Source organism: Canis lupus, chromosome 12 (genome assembly GCF_011100685.1).
Source record: "Canis lupus familiaris isolate Mischka breed German Shepherd chromosome 12, alternate assembly UU_Cfam_GSD_1.0, whole genome shotgun sequence".
In the NCBI taxonomy this organism is placed as follows: domain Eukaryota; kingdom Metazoa; phylum Chordata; class Mammalia; order Carnivora; family Canidae; genus Canis; species Canis lupus.
In genome coordinates, this window is record NC_049233.1 from 20,934,976 (window position 1) to 20,962,045 (window position 27,070).

At 42.1% G+C, this 27,070-nt stretch overlaps 1 long non-coding RNA gene across 1 annotated transcript in view; it reads left to right on the plus strand.

Moving 5' to 3' along the window:
• The first annotated feature begins 623 nt into the window (after positions 1-623).
• The window catches only part of LOC111098161, a 30,912-nt gene continuing 4,465 nt past the window's right edge, over positions 624-27,070 (plus strand). The window contains exons 1-2 of the long non-coding RNA XR_005367408.1: positions 624-1,056; positions 24,825-24,932. This is a non-coding gene — a long non-coding RNA (uncharacterized LOC111098161). The remainder of the gene's footprint in view (positions 1,057-24,824; positions 24,933-27,070) is intronic.

Below are 27,070 nucleotides of genomic sequence, written 5' to 3' on the forward strand. Positions count from 1 at the left end.
ATCATGACCTGAGCCAAAAGCAGAAATTTAACTGACAGGCACCGGACATGAGACATTCTGAGGAAAGCCCAGTGCTGTTTTGGCACCTGGTTCATCCTCGGTAGATACTGGATATTAGTATTAATGTGTCCATGTCCATGTAGACTAGTCCAGTGTAAAGAGTCCCTGTTCTTGGGGCTGCACTTGGAAGGACACTGCTAAGTTGGGACACTACTTTTTCAAAGTTGAGCAGTAATACACCAGAGATCTGCAAATGAGGGCTCGCAGGCCAAACCTCCCCTGATGCCTATTTTTGTAAATCCTTGAGTAAGAAATAGGTTTACACTATCACATGTTTGGAAAAAAATAAAAATAGGAATATTTCATGATACATAAAAAATATGTGACATTCAAATTTCAGTGTTCCCAAATGAAGGCTTATTAGAATACAGTTACAGCCTTCATTTATATGTTGTATCTGGCTTCTTCCTTGCTCCAACAGCAGAGTTGAGAAATTTCCAGAGACCATAAGGCCTAAAATATTTTCTGATCCTTTATAGACAACATTTGCCAATCCCTGTATTACATCACAATTGTTAGGAGTGTGGATTTGGGGGGCATGTTGCCTGGAGATTGAACTTCCTTCTAAGCAAATGGACATAATGGTAACTCCCTCAAGAGGTTGTGATAATTAGGAATATTTATCCTCTAGTCTGAGCTCAACAAAGCTTACCCATTGCTTTGACAATGAAGGTGATGAGGATGAGGATGTCCTCTAGCTGACAGTCCAGTCTCTGACACCTTTCCTTCTTAAATCATGTGGATATTTTCCCTGGAAACAACCTTTTCAGCCTGGAAGACAGCTTCTCTCTCTCACTTTTTTTTTTTTAGCTCATTTTGTAGATATGTGCACACAATAAGTTAACTCTATGAGGGCAATCTTTCCCCTTTATCACTAAGTTCTTAGAGGGTCTCTTAACTAAGCCTCCTGGCATTAAAAATGCCCACAACTAGGGAGTTTTCAAACTCCCCTCTTCTCTCTGTGCCCAGGTTGGCAAAAGTTCACAACTCTGAACGGTAAGTAAACGGGATACCTTCACAGGCTTAGTTTATTTACTTTCTGATTATGGAACAAGATGTGGTTTTGATGTTTGTTTTAGGCTATCTTGAGATAAGCTAGTAACCTATGTCATCAGGAGTCAAATATTCTCCCAAATTCACTCTTTGTTTCCTTTTAAATAGACTCTGTTTTTTAGGTTCATGGCAAGGGTGAGGGTTTAATAGAGTTCCTATATAACCTCTGCCTCCCTGCCCCCATATACAACATCCTCCACTTTCGATATTCCACACCACAGTGGTATATTTGTTACAACTGATGAACTTACACTGACATACCATTACCCAAAGTCCATAGTTTGCCTTAGAGTTCACCTTTGGCATGGCACAATTTATGGATTTTGACAAAAGTGTAAGGACATGTGTCCACCATTATAGTATCATACTGAATGATTTCATGGCACTAAGAATTTTGTGTTCTGTTTATCTCTCCCTCCCCTTATCCCCTGGCAACCCCTGATTTTTTTATTTTTTATTTTCTTACTATCTTTTCCAGAACGTCCTATTGTGGTATCATACAATATGTGGCCTTTCCAGATGGGCTTTTTCCACTAAGTAAGATGCATTGAGACATGCATCTTCCATGTCTTTTCATGATTTAATGACTTCTTTTTCCCCCACCGTCTACCCCCTGGCAACGACTTTTTCTACTTTGTTTCTATGAGTTCAATTATTTTGTATTATTATACATTATTTCATAAATGTATAGTGTAATGACCTCTAGGTTTATCCATGTTGTCACAAATGACAGGATTCCTTCTTTTCTAAAGCTATTGAATAACAGCCCATTATATATATAAGGACTATTTTTAAAAAAAGATTCTATTTATTTATTTATTTATTTATGAGAGACACAGAGGCAGAGGAGGAGATATAGGAAAAGGGAGGAGAAGCAGGCTCCATGCAGAGAACCTGATGCGGGACTCGATCCCCAAAGTCCGGGATCACGCTTTGAGCCAAAGGCAGACACCCAACCGCTGAGCCACCCAGGCATCCCATATGGACTATTTTATATATTTATTACATTTTCTTTAGTCATTCATCTGTTGATGGACACTTAGGTTGTTTCCACAGCTTGATTATTATAAATGGTGCTACATGGGAGTGCAGGTAACTCTTGAGATAATTATTGCATTTCCCTTGGATATATACTCAGAAGTGGGATTGCTAGATCATTTTTAAAAATTTTTATTTATTTATGGTAGTCAGAGAGAGAGAGAGAGAGAGAGGCAGAGACACAGGCAGAGGGAGAAGCAGGCTCCATGCACCGGGAGCCCGACATGGGATTCGATCCCGGGTCTCCAGGATCGCGCCCTGGGCCAAAGGCAGGCGCTAAACCGCTGCACCACCCAGGGATCCCATGCTAGGTCATATGGTAGTTCTATCTTTAATTTCTTGGGGAACCTCCATATTGATTTTCATAGTAGCTGCAGCAGTTTACATTTCCCACCAACAGTGCCCGAAGGTTCCCTTCTCTCCATATCCTTGCCTGCATTTTTTTTTTTTTTTTTTTTAAATTTTTATTTATTTGTGATAGTCACAGAGAGAGAGAGAGAGGCAGAGACACAGGCAGAGGGAGAAGCAGGCTCCATGCACTGGGAGCCCGACGTGGGATTTGATCCCGGGTCTCCAGGATCGCGCCCTGGGCCAAAGGCAGGCACTAAACCGCTGCGCCACCCAGGGATCCCCTTGCCTGCATTTTTAAAAAATCTTTGTTATCTTCTTGTTTTGATGATGACCATTCTAACAGGTGTGAAGTGATAGGTCATTGTGGTTTTGACTTGCATTTCCCTGATGATTAGTGATATTGAGTGCCTTTGCATGTACCTGGGGACCATTTGTAGGTCTTCTTTGGAAAAATGCCTATGCTGATCCTTTGCCTATTTTTAAATTGAGTTATGTGTGTGTGTGTTTTAAATATCTTATTTATTTATTAATGAGATAGCGAGAGATAGAGATAGCGAGAGATAGAGATAGAGAGAGAGAGAGAGAGAAAGAGAGAGAGAGAGAGGCAGAGACACAGGCAGAGGGAGAAGCAGGCTCCATGCAGGGAGCCTGACTTGGGACTCAATCCCAGGACTCCAGGATCACGCCCCGGGCTGCAGGCGGCGCTAAACTGCTGCGCCACCGGGGCTGCCCGGGTTATTTGTTTTTTTTTGACATTAAATTATATTCCTTTGTATATTTTGGATATTAACTCCTTATGAGACATACAATTTGCAAATATTTTTCTTGTTCTGTAGGCTGCCTTTTCATTTTGTTGATGGTTTCCTTTGTTGTACAAAAGCTTTTAGCTTGATGGCAGTACTATTTTGTTTTGCTTTTGTTGTGATTGCTTTTGGTGTCATAGCCAGAAGTCATTGCCAAGACGAATGTCAAGGAGTTACTCCCTACATGTTCTTCTAGGAGTTTTGTGGTTTCAGGTCTTCATCCATTAAAATTTTTTTAAAGATTTTATTTATTTATTTGACAGATAGGAAAAGAGGAGGGGAAGGAGCAGAGGGAGAAGGACAAGCAGACTCAGCACCGAGTGCAGAACCCGTTGTGGGGCTCTATCCCATGGCCCCCAAGATCATGACCTGAGCCGAAATCAAAAGTTGAATGCCCAACTGCCTGAGCCACCCAGGTGCCTCCCTCTCCCTATATTTTTTTTTTTTTTTTTTTTTTTTTTAGTGAGTTCTACACCCAACATGGGGCTCAAACTCCTGACCCTGACATCAAGAGTAGCATGCTTCACTGACTGAGCCAGCCAGGTGCCCCAGGTCTTAATCCATTTTGAGTTGATTTTTGTGTATGGTGTAAGACAGTGGTCCAGTTTCATTCTTTTGCATGTGGCTGTCTAGTTTTCCCAGCAGCACTATTGAGCACACTGTCCTTTCTTCCATTGTATGTTTTTGGCTCTTTCGTGGTAAATTAATTGACCATATTTGTGGGGGGTTGTTTCTGGGCTCTCTAGTCTGCTCCATTGATCTATGTGTCTGCTTTTATGCTAATACCACACTGTTCTTGTTTATTTGTTTGTTTGTTAAGTAATCTCTACACCCAATGTGGGGCTTGAACTCCTAATCCTGCCATCCAGGGTTGCATGCTTCACAGACTAAGCCAACTAAGCACCTGAATACCACACTGTTTTGATTACTACTGCTTTGTAATACAGTTTGAAATCAGGAAGTGTGATTTAATGCTATTATAAGTATCATTTTAATGCTACTGGAAATAGGATTGTTTTCTTAATTTCTCTTTCTGATCATTCACTGTTGGTGTATAGAAATACAACCAAATTTCATGTACCGCTCTCTCTCTTTCATGAATAAATGAATAAAATCTTTTAAAAAATAATAATTTGTTAGTTCTAGCTCGTTTCTTTTCTTTTCTTTTTTTTAAGTTTATTCATGAGAGACACAGAAAGAGAGGCAGAGACATAGGAAGAGGGAGAAAGCAGGATCCATGCAGGGAGCCCAGTGTGGGACTCGATCCCGGAACTCCAGGATTACACCTGGAGCTAAAGGCAGATGCTCAACTGCTGAGCCACACAGGCATTCCTAGCTCATTTCTTTTTAATGCTGAATAATATTCCACTGTTTGATGCATCAGTTTATCCATTCACCTACTAACAGACATCCTAGTTGCTGCCAAGCTTTGGCAAGTATAAATAAAGCCTCTACAAATATTTGTACACAGGTTTTTGTGTGGATATATTTTCAACTCACTCAGGTAAATACAAAGGAGCACGATTGCTGGATCATATGATAAGAATATGTTTAGTTTTGTAGGAAACTGACAAACTTTCTTCCAAAGTGGCTGTACCATTTTGCATTTCCATCAGCAATGAATGAGAGTTTCTGTTGCTCCACGTCCCACTAGCAGTGGATGGTGTCAGTGTTCTGTACTTTGGCCATTTTAAGAACTGTGTAGTGATAGCTCATTGTTGTTTTGATTTTTATTTCTCTAATGACATATGATGTAGGGCATCTTTTTATATGCTTATTTGTCATCTGTATATTCCTTGGTGAGGTGTCTGTTCAGGTCTTTTTGCTCACTTCTAAATTGAGTTGTTTTCTTTTGTTGAGTTTTAAGAGGTTTTTTATGTAGATTGGATATGTGTTCCTTATCAGATATGCCTTTTGCAAATATTTTCTTTTATTCAGTAAATTTTAAACAGAAATCATTTGTAATTCTTTTGGTTGGAGAAGTGAAGTGAGCTCTACAACAGAACTGACTACAAGGTGATAAAACAAAAATCATTTTTTCCATTATAGCATGAAAATTTTTTTGTTGGAATGGTAGTTTTTATTTGGTGGAATAAAAGTACTGCCATTGCTATTCAACCATTAAACAACAATCCTAACCTACTCCCAGGAAAGAGATTGAGGGTAAACACACCACAAATCTCCTCTCTGGAAGATTTTTATGGCCATGAAAAGGAAAGATCATCCACACCTGCATAAACTAATATTATTACAAACTTTCTTATCTCTATTTCTTCTTCTAGAAACCCATTGAACAGTTTGATCAAATAAATGCTTACTTCCCAAGATTCTTTGAAATATTCACCTGCAATCCACCTTACAGTGTCCAATTCTAAAACATACTATGATCTTTATTTATTTTTTAAAAAGATTTTATTTATTTATTCATGCGAGACAGAGAGAGAGAGAGAGGCAGAGACATAGGCAGGCTCCATGCAGGGAGCCTGATGTGGGATTTGATCCTGGGACAGCAGAACCATGCCCTGGGCCAAAGGCAGGCGCTAAACCACAGACCACCCAGGGATCCCTACTATGATCTTTACATCACCCTAATTAAGCCCCCACAATGAGAGACCTGCCTTCAGCTCAACTTCTCAGACCTCATAAATACTCCAACATCACCTCTGAGCTCTAAGACTCTGTCATGGTAGTGTGCCCTCTTTTTAATTATGGGAAGAATAACTAAGCTTTGTCTTAGTAAGAGGTTGTTTCTCTGATATTTTCTGGGAGCCGCTGTTCAACAGTGGTAAATTGCAATTTTTAAAAATTTATTAATGAGAGACACAGATAGAAAGGCAGAGACATAGAGAGAGGGAGAAGCAGGCTCCTCACAGGGACTCAATCCCTGCACCTGGGATCATGCCCTGAGCTAAAGGCAGATGTTCAACCACTGAGCCACCCAGGGATCCCTAAATTGCAATTTTTAAAAAAGATTTTTTATTTTTAAGTAATCTCTACACTCAATGTGGGACTTGAACTTAAAATTCCAAGATCAAGAATCACATTCTCTACTGACTGAGCCAGCCAGGTGCCCCTTATAGGTGAAGTTCTTTTTCCTTTTAAAGACTGTTAAAGTAATCTCTACACTCAATGTGGGGCTCAAACTCGCAACCCTGAGATCAAGAGTTGCACACTCTTGACTGAGCAGGAATTTTATTTGTTTTCATTTTTATTTTATTTTTAAAAGATTTATTTATTCATGAGAGACAGATGGGGAGGCAGAGACATAGGCAGAGGGAGAAGCAGGCTCCATGCAGGGAGCCTGATGTGGAACTTCATCCTGGGTCTCCAGGATCACACCCTGGGTTGAAGGCAGGCGCTAAGCCGCTGAGCCACGGAGGCATCCCTGAGCAGCAATTTTAAATATACATCACCAAGTAGGCCTCCTGAGGAATGTGATATTTGAACAAAGTTCAAAAAAGGGGGTTCACCTTAGAGAATTGTGAGAGGAGAGTGTTTCAGGCAGGAAGGACAGCCAGAGCAAAGGTTCTAATGGGTTTCAGGTCTGTTCTGATTATAGCAGAGTGAGCAAAGAAAGAGTAGTGAGAGATAAGATCAGAGGTTATGTATGGTGCTGAGTGAGGTATGTGTGTGCTTCTGCATGCACATGTGCTGTGGGGGCAATAATATAATTAAGAGTCAGCTAGTTAGTCTACAAATATTTATTGAGGTCTTTCTATGTGCTGTTCTAGGTACCAGGGACATTGTGATGAGATAAATCAGTTTGATGACCATACATTCCAGTAAACAAACAAAAAAGAGAATTTCAGATATTATGGGCTCTGAAGACAAAAACAGAATAAAAAATGACTTGAAGGAAGAGCCTACTCTACTAATGTGTTAGGAAAGGTTTCTTCAGAAATTGATGCTTGGCTGAGGTACCCATAAAGAGGAAGCAGTTGCCTAATGAGTGTGAAGCCAGCATTCCAGGAAGAAATCATAATTCACAAAGCCCTTGGGGAGTCTGAGGGATAGCAGGCGGTCAGTGTGGCTGGAGCATGGTGGATGAGCAGAAAAGCAGGGCTCCTACTCCGTCGATGGTTGGGCAAGGAAGGCAGAGTCATGCCATAGATAATGCTAAGGGCTTGGATATTACCCAACACATTATTGGAAGCCATCAGATGGATAGTGGTATGATTAAGCAAATGTTTATAAAACATCACTCAGATTGCCATCTGAGGAAGGGACTATCAGGAGAAGAAGAAGGGAACCAGGGAGAAAGGGGTTTTACTTGAAGTCTAGAGACGAAAGAGTTTCCAGAAGGAGGGAGTGGTCTGTTTGGCCAAAGGCTGCTGGCCAGCCTCATAAGATTAGGACAGAGAACTGACCACTGACTTTGGCAAGTCCTAGGTCATTGGTGACCTCAGTAAGAGCCATTGAGTTAGAGGAGTTGGTGCTGAAAGCCTGACTGGAGTGGATTGAGAGAAAATGAGAGTGAAGATGTCGGCAAAGCAACCACAGTCCACTCTCTAGCTCTTACTAGAGCTCCAGGGTGGGCTTGGAGAGTGACATGGCTGGGCCCTGAAGCTGATGGCAAGGGGTGATCTATATCATATTGGGTGAGATCCTCCCATGTGGGAGAAAAGAAGATAAAGCTATGTCTTTTTGACCAGAACTGCCTGAGAGAGCTAGAAGGGGACATTGAAAAATGAAAATATTTTTCTTCAGTTTGTGGGCTTATATGTACATTGAAAAGTTTGAACTAACAAGCGGTGTGGTGGTTAAAACATCAGGGTTTCAGACCTAGGCAAAAATTTTAATGTAGTGTTTTCCTGAGGAAGCACTGTAGTATAGACTGAGCCAGCTTCTAGTATAGACTGAGACAGCTTTTATCTTTGCAGTTGTCTAGAACTGTGCATTTGTTTTGAAGCATTGCTATCATATCTTAAAATTCTTAATATTTTTTAACAAGGTGCCCTGTGTTTTTATTTTGCTGAGCTCCACAAGCTATTGCTGAGAGTATAGGTTAGTGATCATCTCTAAGGCAGGCATTTTGCTATCAAATATGGATCAATTCTTAATAGATTAAAGAAGGCAATATCAGTGTGTTGGTGGTTGTGTGCAAGAATGACTTCCCAGCATGGATGAGCAGACAAGTTTAGCATTTCTAAGCATTACTGTTCTCTTAGTTCATAGGACAGATATCCTTAATTTTACAAGTAAGAGGAAAAAAAAACTAGTTAAAAATTATAGATGCTTCTGAATATAATTCAGCCTTAATAAGAAAGGGAATACTCATACATACTACAAAATGGATGAACCTTGAGGATCTTGTGCTGCAATAAGCCAGTCACGAAAAAACAGGTACTGTATGATTCCACTTATATGAAGTATCTTGAGTAGTCAAATTCACAGAGATCAACAATGAAATGATGCCAGAGGCTGGAGGGATGGGGAAATGGGTTGTTTAATGGGCATAGAGTTTCAGTTTTGCAAGATGAAAGAGTTCTGGAGATTTGTTGCACAACAATATGAACATGTTTAACACTGCATTTAGAAATGGTTAAGATGGTAATTTTATGCTTGTATATTTTACCACAGTTAGAATCCTTTTTTTTTTCTTTTTCATTTTTAGAGGGCTGGAGAGAGAGAGCTGGTACGCAAGGAGGGGGAGAGGCAGAGAAAGAGTAAGAGAGAAACTTTTTTTTTTTTATTCATGAGAGGAGGGGAGAGACAGAGAGCATGCAGGTGCATAAGCAAGAGAGGGATAAGGACAGAGGGAGAAGGAAAAGCAGACTCCTTGCTGAGTGCAGAGCCCAACATAGGGCTTGATGAGGGGCTGGACTCAGGGCTAGACATGGGCTTGATTCTAGGTCCTTGAGATCATAATTTGAGCGGAAGTCAGACACTTAACCAACTGAGGGGCCCAGGTGGCCCAAGGGAGAGAAAATCTTAAGCAGACTTCTCACTCATCTCAGAGCCTGACCCCAGGTGCCATCTCATGACCCTGAGATCATGATAGGAGTGAAATCAAGAGGTGGATGCTTAAGGGCTGACCCACCCAGGCATCCCCAAATTTGTGTTAATTAAAAAAAAATTGTAGATAGTTCTGAAAACTCTTAATACAAAGGTGCTTGGGTGGCACATATCAGATGTTTTCTTCCATGGGGGAAGATATAGGAAATACGAGATTTCTAGGTGATTTTGGTGTCAAAACAGATTTCAAAGGCATGGTGTTCTCATCCTTTTGTCTCTAAAGAATTGTGTCATATGAACTACATTATGCTCTCTTGACTTGACTTGTGTGTTTTTCTATTATGCTGATAATGTTTTATCCAATTCTCTAAACAAACATTTTTTTGAGAGCCTACAATGTGCGAGGCACTGCTCGAGGCAATGGGTATACAGTGGTGAATCTAACAGATTCATCTCATTCTCTGGTCATAAGGCTCCTGTGAGGGAGACAATTTATCACATAACTAACTTGTGATAAGTGTCATGAAAAGAAATTCGAGAAGCAAGGAGAGAGACTGTGACAGGATCTGAGGATGGAGGTCTAGAAGACTGCCCTGATCATAGTAGATTCAAGATGGCTGCCAATTCTTTGCCCTTCTCCCCATGGAGAGGTGGGGTCTATTACCCTTCCTCTGAATCTAGACTGGTCCTATGACTTGTGTTAACCAGTTGAGTGCAGTGGAAGTGAGGCTGTGTATCCCCTGAGGCTCCTGGTTCCTGACTTTGTGGCTTGAAATTTTTTCCCCTGGAAGCCAACCATCAGATAAGAAGTCTGGCTACCCTAAGACCACCATGTTGTGAGGAAGTTCAAATTAAGCATGTGGACCGAGAGGCCCATAAGGAGGAGCACCCAAGCACCAGCCTTTTTTGACCTTCTAGTCTAGCCCTGCCAGCCACCGCATGAATGAAAGCTGAGTTGATGATTTCAGCAGACCCCGCATAAGCACCCAGCTGAACTGTGCCTGATACCTGTTTCATAGAATCACCAGCAAATAAAATCCTGGGTGTTTTGGGCCACTATGTTTTAGGTAGTTTGTTACACAGCTGTAACTAACCAAAACATAGAGGAAACAATCTTTGACTGAAACGAAGTGATGTTTGGATTTCAGCACCTAGCTTTAGCCCAAGATTCCCAACATTGCACCAGCCAGTAGGGAAGGCACCTGACAGTTCACTGTAAGGTAGGGCTGAGAGGCAACAGAAGAAGTAGTATTTACTAATTAGCAGAGACTTGCTTTCTCTGGGACTCACGGGTGCCATGGCAGTGGGATGAATTTGTAGCGTCTGAAAGCAGAAAGGTTTGAGACTTGCTCCCAGGGAATAATTTTTTTTTAAAGATTTTATTTATTTATTTATTCATGAGGGACAGAGAGAGGCAGAGACACAGGCAGAGGGAGAAGCAGGCTCCATGCAGGGAGCTTGATGTGGGACTCAACCCCGGGACCCCAGGATCCTACTCTGGGCTGAAGGCAGGCGCTAAACCGCTGAGCCACCCAGGGATCCCACTTGCAGGGAATAATTAAACATACCTAATGTGTCCTCTGATTTTGTGTCACCAGCCTCTCTATATACTTGTCAACGTTTCATCCCTTCTGGTACGTTTCCTGGCCTTTGGCATCCAGAATTTCCCGGTGCTACTTTGTGCCTATTACCCCCAGAAACCCAGAGGCACAATGTTATACACAAATGAAGAATTTCTTAGAAATTTTTCTGTATCACCAGACACAATACCTGTAAGGTCCCAGTCCCTCCAGAAAGTGAAAATCACCTGCCAGGCCCTCTCTCCCTGTGTTCTACTGGAAGGGGGTATACAATGAGAGGAGAAGCAGACATGTCTGTGCTAATGACAATGATACCCACTTCCGGTGTGCCTGTGTGCTGTGTTAAATATCACAGCAACCTGCGAAGAAGGAACAATGATCCCTCTGACACAGATGGAACCTGAGGCTCAGAAGATGCGGGAGGCTGTCTGCATTTGCACTGCTGGTGGGACAGGGCTGGAAGTGTGCCCTTTGAAGAGGAAGGGACCTCCCCACCTGTGCTCCAAACCATTCTGTAAGCAAGGCCTGAGTTCTTCGGGCAGGTCCTCTGTTGGTGGGACTCCCATGTTCTTTCAAAGAAGGTCTTTGTTTAAGGAGTAGGAAGAAGAAAAGTTAGTACTTGAAATTCTGCTCTCCTGGCACAAATGGCCTTTTCTGAAATGGTTTATTTATTAGTGGATTTCATCAATTTATCAATAGCACATATTTTGTATGTGGCATTGAGCATAGAGGTCTTCATTATGACTCAGAAGATATAAGTCCTATTTCCCATATGAGCTGGAACTCTGACAAATTGTTTTACTATTCAGATTTTTCAGATCTCAGTTTCTTTTTTTTTTTTAGGATATATTTTATTTATTTATATTTTGGGGGGCGGAGGGGCAGAGGGAGAGGATCTCAAGCCAACTCTACACTTAGCACAGAGCCTGATCATGACCTGAGCCGAAATCAAGAGTCAGTCACTTAACTGACTCCCAGGCACCCTTCAGATCTCAGTTTCTGTCTCTTCCACTGAACCGAGAATAATTTGAGGGCAGAGAATGTTCTGGTCTTCTTCATATCTCTAGCATCTAGTACAGGGCCCCCAAATATTTGAAGGTAGAAAGAATGAAGAGGGAGAAGAAAGAACGAAGGGATTTATCACGTAATACTGATCATGGGATCAGCTATAGATTTAAAAACAAAGTGCAGTGTTTGTTGAAAGATAGGTGGATCTGGGTGGCAAGCTTTTGAGGAGGAGGTGGGGCCTGTAGCAAGGGCCCCTTTTATATACAGGGCACCAAAAATGGAACTGACATGTACACATAGGCAAATGTTTTGGCAACCTTCCCTTTCCTTGTTCTTTCCAAAGCAATTGATATTACAAGATGACAAAGTGGTACCACAAGAGGACGACATTCGGCCACAACTCTGTCCAACCACTTCCTTTCTAGTCACTGTGTAGATGGTAATAAGAATGGAGAGGTTGGAGGACATCTTAACACACATGCGGTATTGCAGCTTGGTTTTGTGTCACCAAACTCACCTGATACATGTTCTTTGGTGACCTCGATTCTTCTGACCTTTGCAGAGCAATCTCCCACTTTAGGATTGTGCCAGGATTTAAACAGGGAGCCTCAGCTGCAGAGGGCAAAGGAGTCATGCTAATAAGCTCTCCAATTCTGCTTCTTGCAGACAGCTTCAGTTTGGAAGGAGAAGGCATTATTTTTAGAATCCCTTCTTGCTTTCATCCTGTGCCTTGAATGATTAACTCCTAGTGTTTCCTCCCTGGTTGCTCCTGGGGAAGCAAGTACACTCTCAATCCAGAGACACGGTGGTTCCTTTTTTTTTTTTTTGAATCATTCTCAATCTGCCCCCTCCACCCCTCCAACTCTCCATCTTCTGCCCCCACAACCTCCCTCCTCTTTTAAAATCACCTCCATCAGGTCTCTGGGACAGTGGTTTGTTTGGGAGGCCCTAACGTGGTAAGAGAAACCTTTAACAATGTTTAAGTCCAGTTTAACTCTTCTGGTGTCTAGAAGTGACTTCATAGGCAACCCCGGTGGCTCAGTGGTTGAGCGCCTGCCTTCAGCCCAGGGCGTGATCCTGGAGATCCAGGATCAAGTCCCACATCAGGCTCCCCCCACGGAGCCTGCTTCTCCCTCTGCCTGTATCTCTGCCTCTCTCTCTCTCTCTCTCTCTGTGTCTGTCGTGAATAAATAAAATCTTAAAAAAAATAGAAGTAACTTCATGGATCTTCAAACAGATAATAGCATAACTTAGGACATTAAAATATGGAGGTTGGGGTGAAGGGATAAGAAGTGCACACAGTTCTGCCTTTTGGGAAGGGCACGTATTTAAAACCTCCATTCTAAAGGGGCACCTTGGTGGCTCAGTTGGTTAAGCATCTGCCTTCAGCTCAGGTCATGATCCCAGGGTCCTGTGATAGAGCCCCACATTGGGCTCTCTGCCCAGTGGAGAGCCTGTTCCTCCCTTCCCTTCTTCCTCTGCCCCTCCCTCTGCTTGTGCTTTCTCTGTCTCAAATGAATAAATAAAAAAACTTAACAAAATTAAATAAAAATCAAAACTCCTATGGTCTTTCATAGAGTAAGCAGATGCAGTCACTGTTTACTTATAAATCTACAAAATTCTTTCAAAATATATCTTCACTCTGTGGTTTGTTTTTGCTGAATTATCCTTTACTAATTTTAAAAAAGAAATCTCAGAAGGAAAATTATAGTTTTCAAAATTAGATGCAAATCAAAATCTATGAGCATCTTTCAGATAAATTTTCTTGAAAGAAAAATTGATGCAAATTGCTACATTTGGGGGAGTATTTGTATCTGAAACAGAAGAACATGCTCTATGTAAGTAGTGAGTAGCTCCTAATACTGACTTATCTAAGTGCATTATTTTATTTTTAAAACATGGGACTGTGGTGACCAGAAAAGAAGCCAAAAAAGACATCTGATTTTATTTTTGACTTTATTATTTTTAAATATATTTTTATTTTTTTAAAAGTAGACTCCATGCTCAGTGTGAGGTTCAAACTTATGACCTTGAGATCAAGTCACATGCTTTACCAATTGAGCCATCCAGGCCCCCCAAAGATGGGAGGTTCCATGCCCAGGGTGAGCCTAAGGTGAGGCTCGAAATCATGACCCCGAGATCAATACTTGAGCTGAGATCAAGAGTTGGACACTTAACTGAGCTACCCCGATGCCCTGATGTTTGAATTTAAATGCAAAAACCTTAAGTGAATTTGAACCTGTAATGAAAAATGGATGGGTTTCGCGACCTTGCCAAAAGCATGGGTGTGTGAGTCTGTTTGTGTGAGTGTAATGTGTTTAAAGTTGTATCGAGTTTGATATGGTGGCTCCTGAGATGTAATGATTAAGATTTTAAATAAACATAACTTGTCCTTTAATTCTCTAGAGTAGGTTTTAATTAATTAGTTTGTTTATAAGTTTATTCATTTAAGTAATCTCTACACCCAACATGGGGTTTGAACTCAGGACCCTGAGATCAAGAGTCCACTGACTGAAAAAAAAAAAAAAAAAAAAAAGAGTCCACTGACTGAGCCAGCCAGGTTCCCCTAGAGCAGGTTTTAAATAAGCTTGCATTGGACAAGAATCTTACTATCCATTATTTTTTTCTTTTTTAAAAATTTTGTTCATTTATTCATGAGAGACAGAGAGAGAGAGAGAGAGAGAGAGAGAGGCAGAGAAACAGGCAGAGGGAGAAGTAGGCTCCCTGCAAGGAGCCTGATGAGGGACTCGATCCCTGGACCCCAGGATCTCGGCCTGAGTCGATGCTCAATCACTGAGCCATTCAGGCATCCCTTACTGTTTCTTTAACAGTGAATGAGGACAAATAAATCTTACGGTTTCCTTGACTAAGAATATTTTCCTGATAATGATTTGGCAACACGAAACTTGGGGGAAGTGAACGATAGTTACTGAACAGACTGCCTTTGATTATCTTATGTGAATCACCTATTTAACCTAAGAATACTTTAAATTATTTTTGTAGGGATAACCATACTAACTAAAAAAAATGAAAACCATATTTATTATGGATATATGGGATATATGCTAAACATTTTTTAAATTGTTGTCCCAAGTGCTTTAATTGCAACTCCAAAATTCATCTTCCTCCTCCACCTGGCCAACACCAGCACACATATCCAGACACAGACCCACAGACACCTACTCCCATATAGCAACCTTACAAAATTGCATCTTAATTTTTTTTTCATTTATTTATGATAGTCACACAGAGAGAGAGAGAGAGAGAGGCAGAGACATAGGCAGAGGGAGAAGCAGGCTCCATGCACCGGGAGCCTGACGTGGGATTCGATCCTGGGTCTCCAGGATCGCACCCTGGGCCAAAGGCAGGCGCCAAACCGCTACGCCACCCAGGGATCCCACAAAATTGCATCTTTATTAGTGTCCTTTAAGATAAATGTTACCATGTTTCCAAAGTCAGAATGGCTCTTGTAAAGGAAAATAGAAAATGATGAATAGAAGACCCATTCACTTGGCATACATGGCTCCCCTTTGACTTCTTCAAACCAAGAAATCAAGAGCGAAAATCATATAAGGAGGCAAAACTTGAAATACTTCCCAAATCCCTTCACATCCAGTCATGTGGACCTGTGTTGAGTGCAAAGCCAGTTCTGCAAGTCAGCTGGTAGACAGCAGAGTTATTTTAAAAAGATCATCTCAGGAAGCTTATTTATATTCTCTTTGAAGTAATGAGTCCAGTGAACTCTTGAACTGGAGATTTGAAGTCCTTAATTTTTTGCTGTCACTTGGACGAGAATTACTCTTGATAATTTTAAATGTAATTTATTGGAGAGCAACAAAAGTGGCTGACATTATTATTAACTGGACTTTTGGCCTGTTTTGGTAAACACCAGATAAAATGTTCTGGGGGTGGAGCTTGAAAGTCTAATTAGACAATATTCAAAATAAATGTCTCAATATCAAGCATAGTTTGTATTTTGTTAATGAAGATTTTATTTATTCATGAGAGACACACAGAGAGAGGCAGAGACACAAGGCAGAGGAAGAAGCAGGCTCCCCAGGGGAGACGGATGCGGGACTCAATCCCAGGACCCCAGGATCATGACCTGAGCTGAGAGCAGAGGCTAAACCACTGAGCCACCCAGGCGCCCCCATAGTTTGTATTTCTATGTGGACATGAAAGACGTTAAAACATTCTGCCTAGCAATTCTGAATCTCAAAAAACTGAGGTAAGAGGTCTGGCATGGAATTTGGCATAGAATGTTTTTCCACAAAGTGTAATGAGAAAGAACATTGAGGCAAGAGACTTAAGATTCAGTTTAGTTCCAGTTTTACTCCTGTGATCCTGGCCAAATCACTTCAGCATGAACTTGGATTTTCACAGCTACTGAATAAAGGAGTTGGACTTTTAGTCCAACATCTCTGATGATCTGTGTTAGATTATCCTATATTCAGATCCTATATCCTGTATCCTGTATCCAGATACAGGAGGCCACGTGTTTTGGGCTATACCAATTACCATTTAAACAAATGATCTTCCCTTGTCTCAGTGGAGGAGGAGGTTATACACACGCTCTGCTGCCTTCCGTGGAAAATCCAGATGGATTCCAATTAGCAGGCCCCAGCTGACTGATATGTCCACAGTCAGTTCCCATTCCACGGGTGGGAGGCTTTTGGAGGCAGTTGAGTCATGCTGTCTGTGAGCAGTTGGATGGACCAGCAACTACATAATCCATCCTCAGGAGGGAGAATAGGGTGAATGAGCGAAGGTTCTGGGGAAAGCTTCATTCAGGTTATTTGCTCTGTGTGAAGGCCCAATCACTTCAACCAGCCTCAATCCACTTGCTCTGGCCTCTTTCTTTCCCCACATCTTCTCTGGATCTTGATTTCCCTTCTTGCTAGTGCAGCTGGATTCTTGTTGGCTCAGAGAAGATAATGTACCTACGCCATTCACGACCACCCTAACTCTTCCTTGGTGCCAGAACCCTGATTGGGATCAAGGGTGCCCCAGCCTCATGTAGGTAAGTGCTGAGCTCCAGGGGAAAACCCTGGCTGTTGTGAGCCATCCTCCTATTACCCTCACTAGTGATTGGTTTGGGTAGGGGCAGGCATTATAGTTCTGGCTAATGTGGGTGAGATCAGTTGAGAGACTTCTGGGAAAACTCATATTGTGATGTCTGCATGCAATGCCTTTTTATTTATTTATTTATTTATTTGCATGCAATGCCTTGAATGTCATGGCCATCCTCTGAAAATAGGAAAGATAAGCTGACAGGCTGAATGAACTTGGTTGTGTAGAGAAATGGGAAGAATTACCTGGTCCTTGGTCATATAGCCAAGCTGCTTAATGAACGCTGGAACCCATCTAGGTCTTGAATTCTTGCTATATGAGAAAACTTTTTTCTTACTATTTGGGTCAGAAACCAAAAACATTTAATACAGTTCACGATGGCATGCTGGCGAAGCAATGAGGAAACCTCATTGCAGACTTCGGCTGGTCTGTGCATACACCATCTCTAAGGAGAAAGACAATATGTGGGACTCTGGACTACTTGCCCCCAGAAATGATTTAGAGGAGAACCTACAATGAGAAGGTTGATCTGTGGTGCATTGGAGTACTTTTCTATGAGCTGTTGGTAGGATATCCACCCTTTGAGAGCCTTTCCCATAATGAGACCTACAGACGTATCCTCAAGGTAGACCTACGATTTCCCCCATCATTACCTTTGGGGGCCCAGGACTTAGTCTCCAAGCTTCTCAGATACCAGCCTTTGGAAAGGCTACCCTTGGCCCAGATCATGGAGCACCCTGGGTCAGGGCCCACTCAAGAAGTGTGTTGCCTCCATCTGTTCAAATGGCTTCTTGAGGCCTGTCTGCACCTGTTTCATTGTGTTTGTTCAGAGCTTTGCTGGCTCTCTTATCTTTTGTTTCTTCTAAGATGCTAATTAATAAAAGCTGAATCATTTTGTAAAAAAAAAAAAAAGTCTGCTTGAGAATTTATGTGGACCCAGTTTTCAATATCAGTTCCTCCACTTAATAGGTTGTTGCTGAGAAACAAATTAATTCATTAACTTAGTGACTTAAAAAAAACACTAAGCATCTCTTAGATTCCATGCATTGTAAAACTTAGGATAGCTTAGATTTTTCTTCTCTCATGAGATTGTAAACAGATGGGGTTGCAGTCATGATGGCTTAACAGGGGCTGGTGGGTCTGCTTCTCAGGGAGCTTACTCAGATGGCTGATGGGAGGCCTCTGCTCCTCCCTACCTGGGCTTCCCCACAAGGTTGTTTTTTTTTGTTTTTTTTTTTTTAAATTTTTATTTACTTATGATAGTCACACAGAGAGAGAGAGAGAGGCAGAGACACAGGCAAAGGGAGAAGCAGGCTCCATGCACCGGGAGCCCGACGTGGGATTCGATCGCGGGTCTCCAGGATCGCGCCCTGGGCCAAAGGCAGGCGCCAGACCGCTGCGCCACCCAGGGATCCCCCCCACAAGGTTGTTTTAAATGAAGTTCTTATTAGGTCTATATAGTCCTTATTAAAGGACTAGATGGTATAGTCAGTTAAGTGTCTGACTCATGATCTCAGCTCACGTCTTGATCTCATGGTCATGAGTTTGGGCTTCTGTGTTGGGCTCCATGCTGGGCATGGAACCTGCTAAAAACAAAAAAAATAAAATAAAATAAAATAAAATAATCAAAATAAATAAAATAATAAATAAATGTCTTATTATTTTGATGTGGCAAGGCCAACAGATCAGGGAATGACTGCCAATGAAAAGAAAATTTGGGGGATGCCTGGGTGGCTCAGTGTTTGAGCATTTGCCTTCAGCTCAAGTCATGACCCTGAGGTCCTGGGATTGAGTCCTGCATCGGGCTCCCCACAGGAAGCCTGCTTCTCCTTCTGCTACCTCTCTCTGTGTCTCTCATGAATAAATAAATATACATTAAAAAAAAGATAATTTGGTAAACTCCCAGATCACAAGAGGAGGGCACATCTACTCCATAGGAAAGCACTGGGAAGGGTCTGGAGGCAGAGGCAGTAGAAAATGTGGGCAAGAGGCTTTATTGAGGTTTCCATGAGAAGGAATGGCTAAGTAGACTTAGGAATGGCTAGTTTGAATTATTTCAGCAGGCTCTGGGGCATAATGGCTGTTCTCTAGTTGTCTAGTACCTGGCCATGGGGTGATTAGGACAAGTGGACAATGGCCCAGAGTGTGGGAGCTCAATAAAGGAGGGGATGTGAGCCCTGGACCATTTGGCTTGCATTTGAAAAGTGTGCTCACCGACAAGGTGTTTGTTATCTCTAGGAATTGGCTTACCCTTGGAGGGGCAGTCCCTTTAGGTCATTAAGGTCAGAGATGTCAAAGCATGAAAATACAAAAATAAAAGACATGATTTGTACATCCTCATAGTGTAGGTGGCTGGCTCTGCCCAGAGTAAGCCATCCAAGAGAGGAAGGAAGAAGCTACAATGCTCTTTGTGATCTAGACTCAGAAGTCAACATACCATTACCTCTGCCGTACTCTACACAGATCAGTCCTGATTAAATGTTGGAGGAGACTACACCAACGTGTAAACATCTAAGAGGTGAAGATCATTGGAGTTCATCTTAATGGCTGGTTATCACATATTTAAGAAATTATTTAACCTCCAAGTCTCAGTTTCTTCATCTGAAAAAGATGGTAATTATATTATGGTAATTAGACCTCTTGGTTGCAATCAACAGAAAATGATCCTGGCTTACTGAGACAAAAGGGAATTTATTGGATATATTTAGGGCAGTTCACACAATAGAAGGAGACTTGGAAGCAGGAAAACGGGGTGCAAGGTCAGTGGTTTGGTGGGGAAACCTCCCCCACCCCAACACTGGGTATTTCTGCTGGAGCTGAATTCCCAGCACCATGGCTGCTGTTGTAGGTTGTTCTCAACTGCTTCTGCATCCTGAAGATTCCACTGCACTCTTTCCAGGAAGACTTGGCCTCTTCTGCTTACAAGAATTCAACAAATGTCCACTGCAAATCCCCACCTCTTGGGATCCTCATGAAGATTGAACAATATATGAGTCTTTGGAAAATTGAGAATCATCAGTAATTAGTTGTTTAATAGAAGGAAGAACTCAGTCACCTTGGGGTGGCATCAAGTGGATGCAGAGATCTCGGGTGGAGAGGGATCTTGTGTTAGATTCTGAAGCATCCTCATGTGTCCAGACACATTGATTACTTCTAGTCACATCCTCACCCCACCTCTACTCTTATACACATGTATACATTCTGTGTTTCCAGCTTTATTGAGATATAATTGTGTAAGTTTAAGGTATACAAGGTGATGATTTGATATATGTCTATATTGCAAAATTATTAGCCATTGTAGGGTTAGTTAATACCTCCATCAGCTCAGGTAATTATTATTATTATTTTTTGTAGTGAGCACATGCACACATTCTTAATTTGCTGAATTTTATGCAAATTCTATCTCCACTCTGATTTGGTTGTCCTGTGAGCAGAGTTTGAGGCAAAGGAGCAGTATGTGACTATGTAGAAAAGCAAAAGTAAAAGCCTCCTGTGAAAATTGCAACCCTGGGCCCTTGGTATTCTGATATGAACCACCATTAATCAAACTGTTTAACTGGTGCCGGCTTCTATTAGTGTTTTTATTATCTTCTCTCTCAGTTTGAATTGTCAAGGCATGGCAAGACACTTGTTCCCAGAGAGCCTGTGCTTTGTTAGCTGTTGGCATGGGTCTTACATTCAAACTCACTTATTTCATTCAAAGTTTCACCTGTTTTGGGTTTGAACTCACCAAGGTTGATGAGTTTAACTTGTCAGTGGTTCTCAGATTTCAGTGTATATTAGGATTGCCAGGAAGGCTTGCTAAAATACAGATTGATGGGCCTCACCAGGTCCTCTGTTGTAGTAAGGCTGGGGTGGGGCCTGAGAATGTCTAGTAAGATCCCAGGTGGTGCTGATACTGGTGGTCTGGGACTACACTTTGGAAACCACTGAATTGGGTGACTTGGTGCTGGTGCTGGACTGCTTTGTAAACTTATACTCTTCCCAATAATTGCCTTTCATAAAGAAAGCCAAGACAATACTCAGAGAGCGAATTCCAGGATACTCAGAAATAAATACTGAAACATGATTTCAGTTAGAAAGATGTTTATATGCATGGAATAGTGTTGGCTACTAGCACTATTTATTATTTTATTATTTTTCTCACATTCTGAAGAAATCAGAAGCTGTCCAGGTCTAGTAAGATGACATCACATGATCAAAGGCTCAGGCTTTTGCTTTCTTCTCTGCTACTCTTAGTAAATGACTATCGACCTCATGGTCACAAGGTAGCTGTTGCACCTCCAGGTATTACCTCTGCATTGTAGGCAGGAAGAAGAAGGAAGATAAAAAGCAAATGCAGGGGCTCCTGGGTGGCTCAGTTGGTTGAGCAACGAGCTCTTGGTTTTGGCTCAAGTCGTGATCTCAGGTCATGATCTCAGGGTCATGGGATCAAGCCCCACATCCGGCTCCGTGTTTAGCGTGGGGTCTGCTTACCTCTTTCCCTCTGCTCCTCTCTCTTTCTCAGATAAATAAATAGGAAATGTATGTGGGAGCTTTTCTGAAATTCCCTCTATAGACTTCTGTTCCATCCTCACTGGCCAGAACTATGTCATATGGGCACAATCAGCTTCAAAGGAGCCTAAGAAATCAAATAGTTTTAGTTCAACACTTATTTACCCAACTAAGATGAGCTTCTGTTAATGAAGAGGAAAGGGAGAATGGATGGAAACTAGCAGGCTCTGTCTCAGCATTCACTTGCTTGATTCTCAAAGGATTCCACACAGTGTACTCAGGCCAACTCTATATATGGTGCTAAAGCAACGCACAACAGGTGAAGGGCTGAAGGACACAGAAAGAGAATCTACACTGGCATTTCTTGTTTCATGCCAATGCACATGAAAAGAGTAAACTCTGGGTTAGAACTTGCTTCTTCCTACAGGACTTTTGAGGAGTCTTCTATGCTTAGGTATGTAATGCCTTTCCAAGATGAGGATAAACATGATGCATTTCCAAGCTTATTTGACCACAGAAGCTTTTAAAACATTTTCCTGGAGTTTCTCCCTGAATTAAGTTCCAGGAGAACCTTTATCTCCTTTTGCCAGGAAACTTTGGTCTATACAACATCAACTGTCAAATTCCCCAAAAATGGAAAAGGCTTTTCTTGAACAGTGGGATAGTACTATCCTTTTTAAGAGGAAGGAAATGAATATAGGAACAGCTGGTGAGTCAGGACATGGGGTGTGGTACCTGTCTGCTGTCTGGTAACTGTGAACTTGACAAGCCCCTTGCCCTCTCAGAGGGGCCCTGTTCTTATTTGCAAAATAAGATCTGTAGGAGGCCAGGCTGCATCCTAATGAACTAAAATTTTGCAACTTCACAGCTCCTAGAAAAGTCAGGAAGGGATGTCTGAATAATCTTTGCTAATGGGAGACATGGTAAGTAAGGAAAATAGTTTAAGATAAGATAAAGGCCTTTATCTTTTTATTTATTTTTTAAAGATCTTATTTATTTATTCATGAGAGACAGAGAGAGAGCGAGAGAGAGAGGCAGAGACATACACAGAGGGAGAAGCAGGCTCCATGAAAGGAGCCCGATGTGGGACAAGATCCCGGGACTCCAGGATCACGCCCTGAGCCGAAGGCAGATGTTTAACCGCTGAGCCACTCAGGTGTCCCAAGATAAAGGCTTTAGAGGTCAAGAATAGTTTGGTTGTTTTTTAAGATTTTATTTTTGAGTAATTTCTACACCCAGCATGGGGCTTGAACTTAAAAGCCTGACATCAAGAGTTGAATGCTCTACTGATGGAGTCAGCCAGGTGCCTCTAGAAGTCAAGAATAGTTTTGTTTTGTTAAAGATTTTATTTATTTATTCATGAGAGACACAGAAAGAGAGAGAGGCAGAGACACAGGCAGAGGGAGAAGCAGGCTCCATGCAGGGAGCCCGACGTGGGACCCCATCCTGGGGTCCCCAGGATCACATCCTGGGCTGAAGGCAGCACTAAACCGCTGAGCCACTGGGGCTGCCCAAGAATGGTTTTATGGGGAAAAACCCCTTAATGACTATGAGGGGTGGAGAATGTGGGATTGCATTAATTTCCTATGATTGCCCTAGCAAGTTACCACAAACTTGGTGGCTTTAAAAAAACAAAAACAAATTTTTAACAGTTCTGGAGGTCTGACATGGGTCTCATTGGGCTCAACCAAGGTGTCAGCAAGATTGCATCCCTCCCAGGAAGCCCTAGGGGAGAATTCACCTCCCTGCATATTCTGGTTTCTGAAGGCTGCCCACATTCGTAGGCTCATGGCTCCCTTCCTTCATCCTGAAAACCAGCAACATGGCACTGACCATTGTCTCTTGTTACATCTGCCTCTCTGACCATAGCTCTGATCAAGAGGTTTTCCTCTTTCAAGGAACCCTGTGATTAGGTGGAACTCACCCAGATAATTCAGGACTTACCCCCACCCCCTGAATTTAACATCAGCAGAATCCCCTTTGCCTATGTAAGGTAAGATATTTGCAAGTTTTGGGGATCAGGGTGTGTTCATCTTTGGGGGGCTGGGGGGGACATTATTCCGCCTTCCACATGGATGAAATGTTTTGTTTAAAGGAATGTAGTTTTTTTTTAAGTGTAGATGTTGAGAAGACTCACTCTTCTTCCTTTCTGAGTCTCCCTGAAGTTCTATCTGTATCTACACTTCATAGCTTTAATAAACTGCTCTCATTTCCAAAAAATAAAAAATTAAAAAAATAAAGAAGTATAGGTGTTGAGAAACTAAAGGATGTTCCTGAAAAATTGAAATTAGGCTTGATAATTATGGAGCAAAAAGGAATAGACAGGGTTGATATAAAAAAAAATCTAAGGAAGCAGAGAAGTTACAACATGAACAAAAGTAGTTAACACTGTTAGATACACATTAATCCTTTGTGGAAAAGCTAGAGCAAAGATCAGAGGCTTAGCGGGGGATCACTTTTCTCTATTATATAGCATACCTTCACAAAACAGAACTAAAAACCTAAAACTCATACCATTTAAAAAGTAAGACTATATTAGCATTAATGAAGTTGGTCCTGCATGGCCTTGCTTGACTTTCAAGGGTGGAAGATGGTGGAGGGAGCCCCATGAATGGTCTGAAGTCATCACAGACCCCCAGGCAGTGTTTGAAAGAATTGATAGGAACCTGGTGGGGTGAGGACAGTCTTGTCTTTATTTAGTGGCTGCAGGACATAGAACAAAAAGAAACATGGTATTTACATCCAAGGTGAGAGTGGGCTTACGGGCAAGGGAGGCCAAAGCATCATTCAAGGGCAGATAAGATGGTAAAAACCAAATTCAAGTCAAAGTATCTAAATGAAGGGTGTATGCCATGGCTTTCTCAGCCTTGACACTATCAGCATTTTGGACCAGATCATTCTTTGATGCAGGAGACTATCCTGTGCATTGTAAGAAGGTTAGCAGCATTTTCAGGATTCTACCAATCGGATTCCAGTAGAGCCCCTTTCCCAGGCTGTGACAGCCAAAAGTGTTCCCAGGTACTGCCAAATGTCCCTTAAGAGAGCAAAATTGCTCCACCTGACAACCACTGGTATAGACTGAGAACAGGTGAGGTGAAGCAGTGAGCCAGGAGGTTGAACCTGAGAGCCTGGAGAGATTTTTTCCAGACGTGAACTAAAGCTACATTCTCTAGGATCTTTTGCTGGACCTCGGGGGCTGGCAGGGAGCCACCAGGAACGTCCAGTTGGTCTGCATATTGGTCTCTTACTTGGCTGTGGCAGCCTCCAGGTCAGAAGAGCTCAAGCTTAGGCGTTGCACTCTGCCTATTTGTTATGCAAGCAGAGGCTTTAAAAGGCAATTCACCTGGGCAGGGTATACCCTTGTTTGTAATATAAACAGCTTGGGATCTATTATCTTGTTTCCCTCATCTAGGTTAATTGCAAGTCCTCAGGAACACTGATTTGTAGAAGAGGGAGAAAAGGCGGACTGCGGACTCTCAATGCAGGCTGGGCCACCTCAAACCTGTACAAATGATCTTAGGTAATTTAGAAAACGTGCACCCCAGGTGGATGAATTCAATGAGCTTGTCCCTCTGGGCACGCTAGGAGCAGGGTTAGGAGAGCAGATGCACCTAGTGTGCAACCCTGGCCCCACTCAACATGGCACACTGAGTGAGTGCAACGGCCGAGCCGCTGGGCTGGAAGGTCAAGCTCTGTGCCCTGTGCTGCATTTCACATATCACAGGAGACACATGGTAACCTTGGAATCAGACGTGACATTGGGACCCCCTCGCTATGACAGGCCCTAAACTTTCTTACTGTTGGATTTAGAATTTTCCAATGGTCAGAAAAAAAAGGCAATAGATTACAAAGCAATGAGCAAGAGGTGGTTTAGGAATGTTCTAAGGAAGGAAAAAGCAGGTACAGCTTCTTCTAGCTATCCATTCTATTTGTCTTTTTGTGTCTGAACTATTCATTTATAAATTTAGGACTTAAGGGATGAGGTGGATGCAGAGAAAAATAAGGGAGCCAGGCTTTTTGAGTGAGGCCAGACCTCCGAAAGCACTTCTGATTAATGGCCTCTAGTTTAGGAGATGCCATTCCACAAAGTGGATCATGATCTATCTACCGTCTGCATTCCTGTGAACTTCCTTCAAGGACCCAAGAAGACCAGCAGTGTTAACCCTCTTCCTAGATGGGCTAGGTGTCATCCTACCAAGGGATGGAGATATTTTTTAAAAATTTGAGAGAGTGAGAGGAGTGAGGCAGGGCAGAGAGAGAGGCAGACAGGATCTCAAGCCGACCACGCTGAGCTGGAGGCAGGGCTCAATCTCCTGACCCTGAGATCAGGACTGGAGCTGAAACCATGAGTCGGATGCTTAACCAATTGTGCCACCCAGGAGCCACGAGGGAGAGAGATTTTTTTTATAAAGATTATATTTGTTCGTGAGAGGCAGAGGTGTAGGCAGAGGAAGAAGCAGGCTTTCTGTGGCAAGCTTGATACAGGACTCGATCCCAGGACCTAGGATCACACCAGAGCCAAAGGCTCAACCACTGAGCCACCCAGGTGCCCCAGAGAGATTCTAAATCGAGAAAAGCTTCATTTAATGCAGCTGTTTCCCCTGTTACAGCTGAAGACCCTGAAAGGTAGAGTCAGACCAGCTGCTATCATTTGCAGGCCCTGTGGCAAGAGTATACATGGAGGCCTACACAGCCTAGGTTTGATATATATATATATTTTTAGGTTTGATATTTAAATAAAATTTGCTCCATCCTTGTTCCTGGGCAAATATGTCTTCAGAGCAAAAACACTGGGGAGGAAAATGAAATCTATGGGTTTTGAAAGTTTGCAAAAATTTTATTTTTTAAAGATTTTATTTATTTATTCATGAGAAACAGAGAGAGAGAGAGAGAGAGAGAGAGGCAGAGACACAGGCAGAGGGAGAAGCAGGCTCCTTGCAGGGAGCCCGACATGGAACTCGATCCCTGGTCTCCAAGATCATGCCCTGGGCCGAAGGCGGTGCTAAACCGCTGAGCCACCCAGGCTGCCCACAAAAAAATTTTAAAATGACAATTTTGTGATTAGTGCTCACTTGTGGCATTGTTATGACACGTTTAAATGAGCATTAAAGATGCACACAGTTCATATATGATTACATATTTATCCATAAAATTAATGTTTTTACTTTATTTATTTTTTTTTTCATATTTAAAAATCTGAGATTACTTTTTTTTTTATTGGTGTTCAATTTACTAACATACAGTGTTTTTACTTTAATTTCAACAAAATAATTTTGTTTATTTGAGAGAGTGCAAGCGGGGGGTGGGGGGCAGAGGGAGCAGCAGAGGGAGAAGCCGACTTCCTACTGAGCAGGGAGCCTGATGCAGGCCAATCCCAGGACCCCAGGATCATGATCTGAGCCGAAGGCAGACACTTAACTGAGCCACCCAGGTGCCCCACAACATCATTATGTGCTTATAATCAATATTTTCACATAATTTGTGTTCTGTGACAGTAAAACCACACTAGATTAACTTTCTTGAATCTTAGGGTTTTTTTTTTATTTATTTCAATTTGGGTAAGTTTTGTTTAGCAGCAATTGAAATTGCCAATAAAATTGTTTTTTTATTTTAAAGATTTATTTGAGAGAGTGAGGGAGTGTGGTGGGGAGGGGCAGA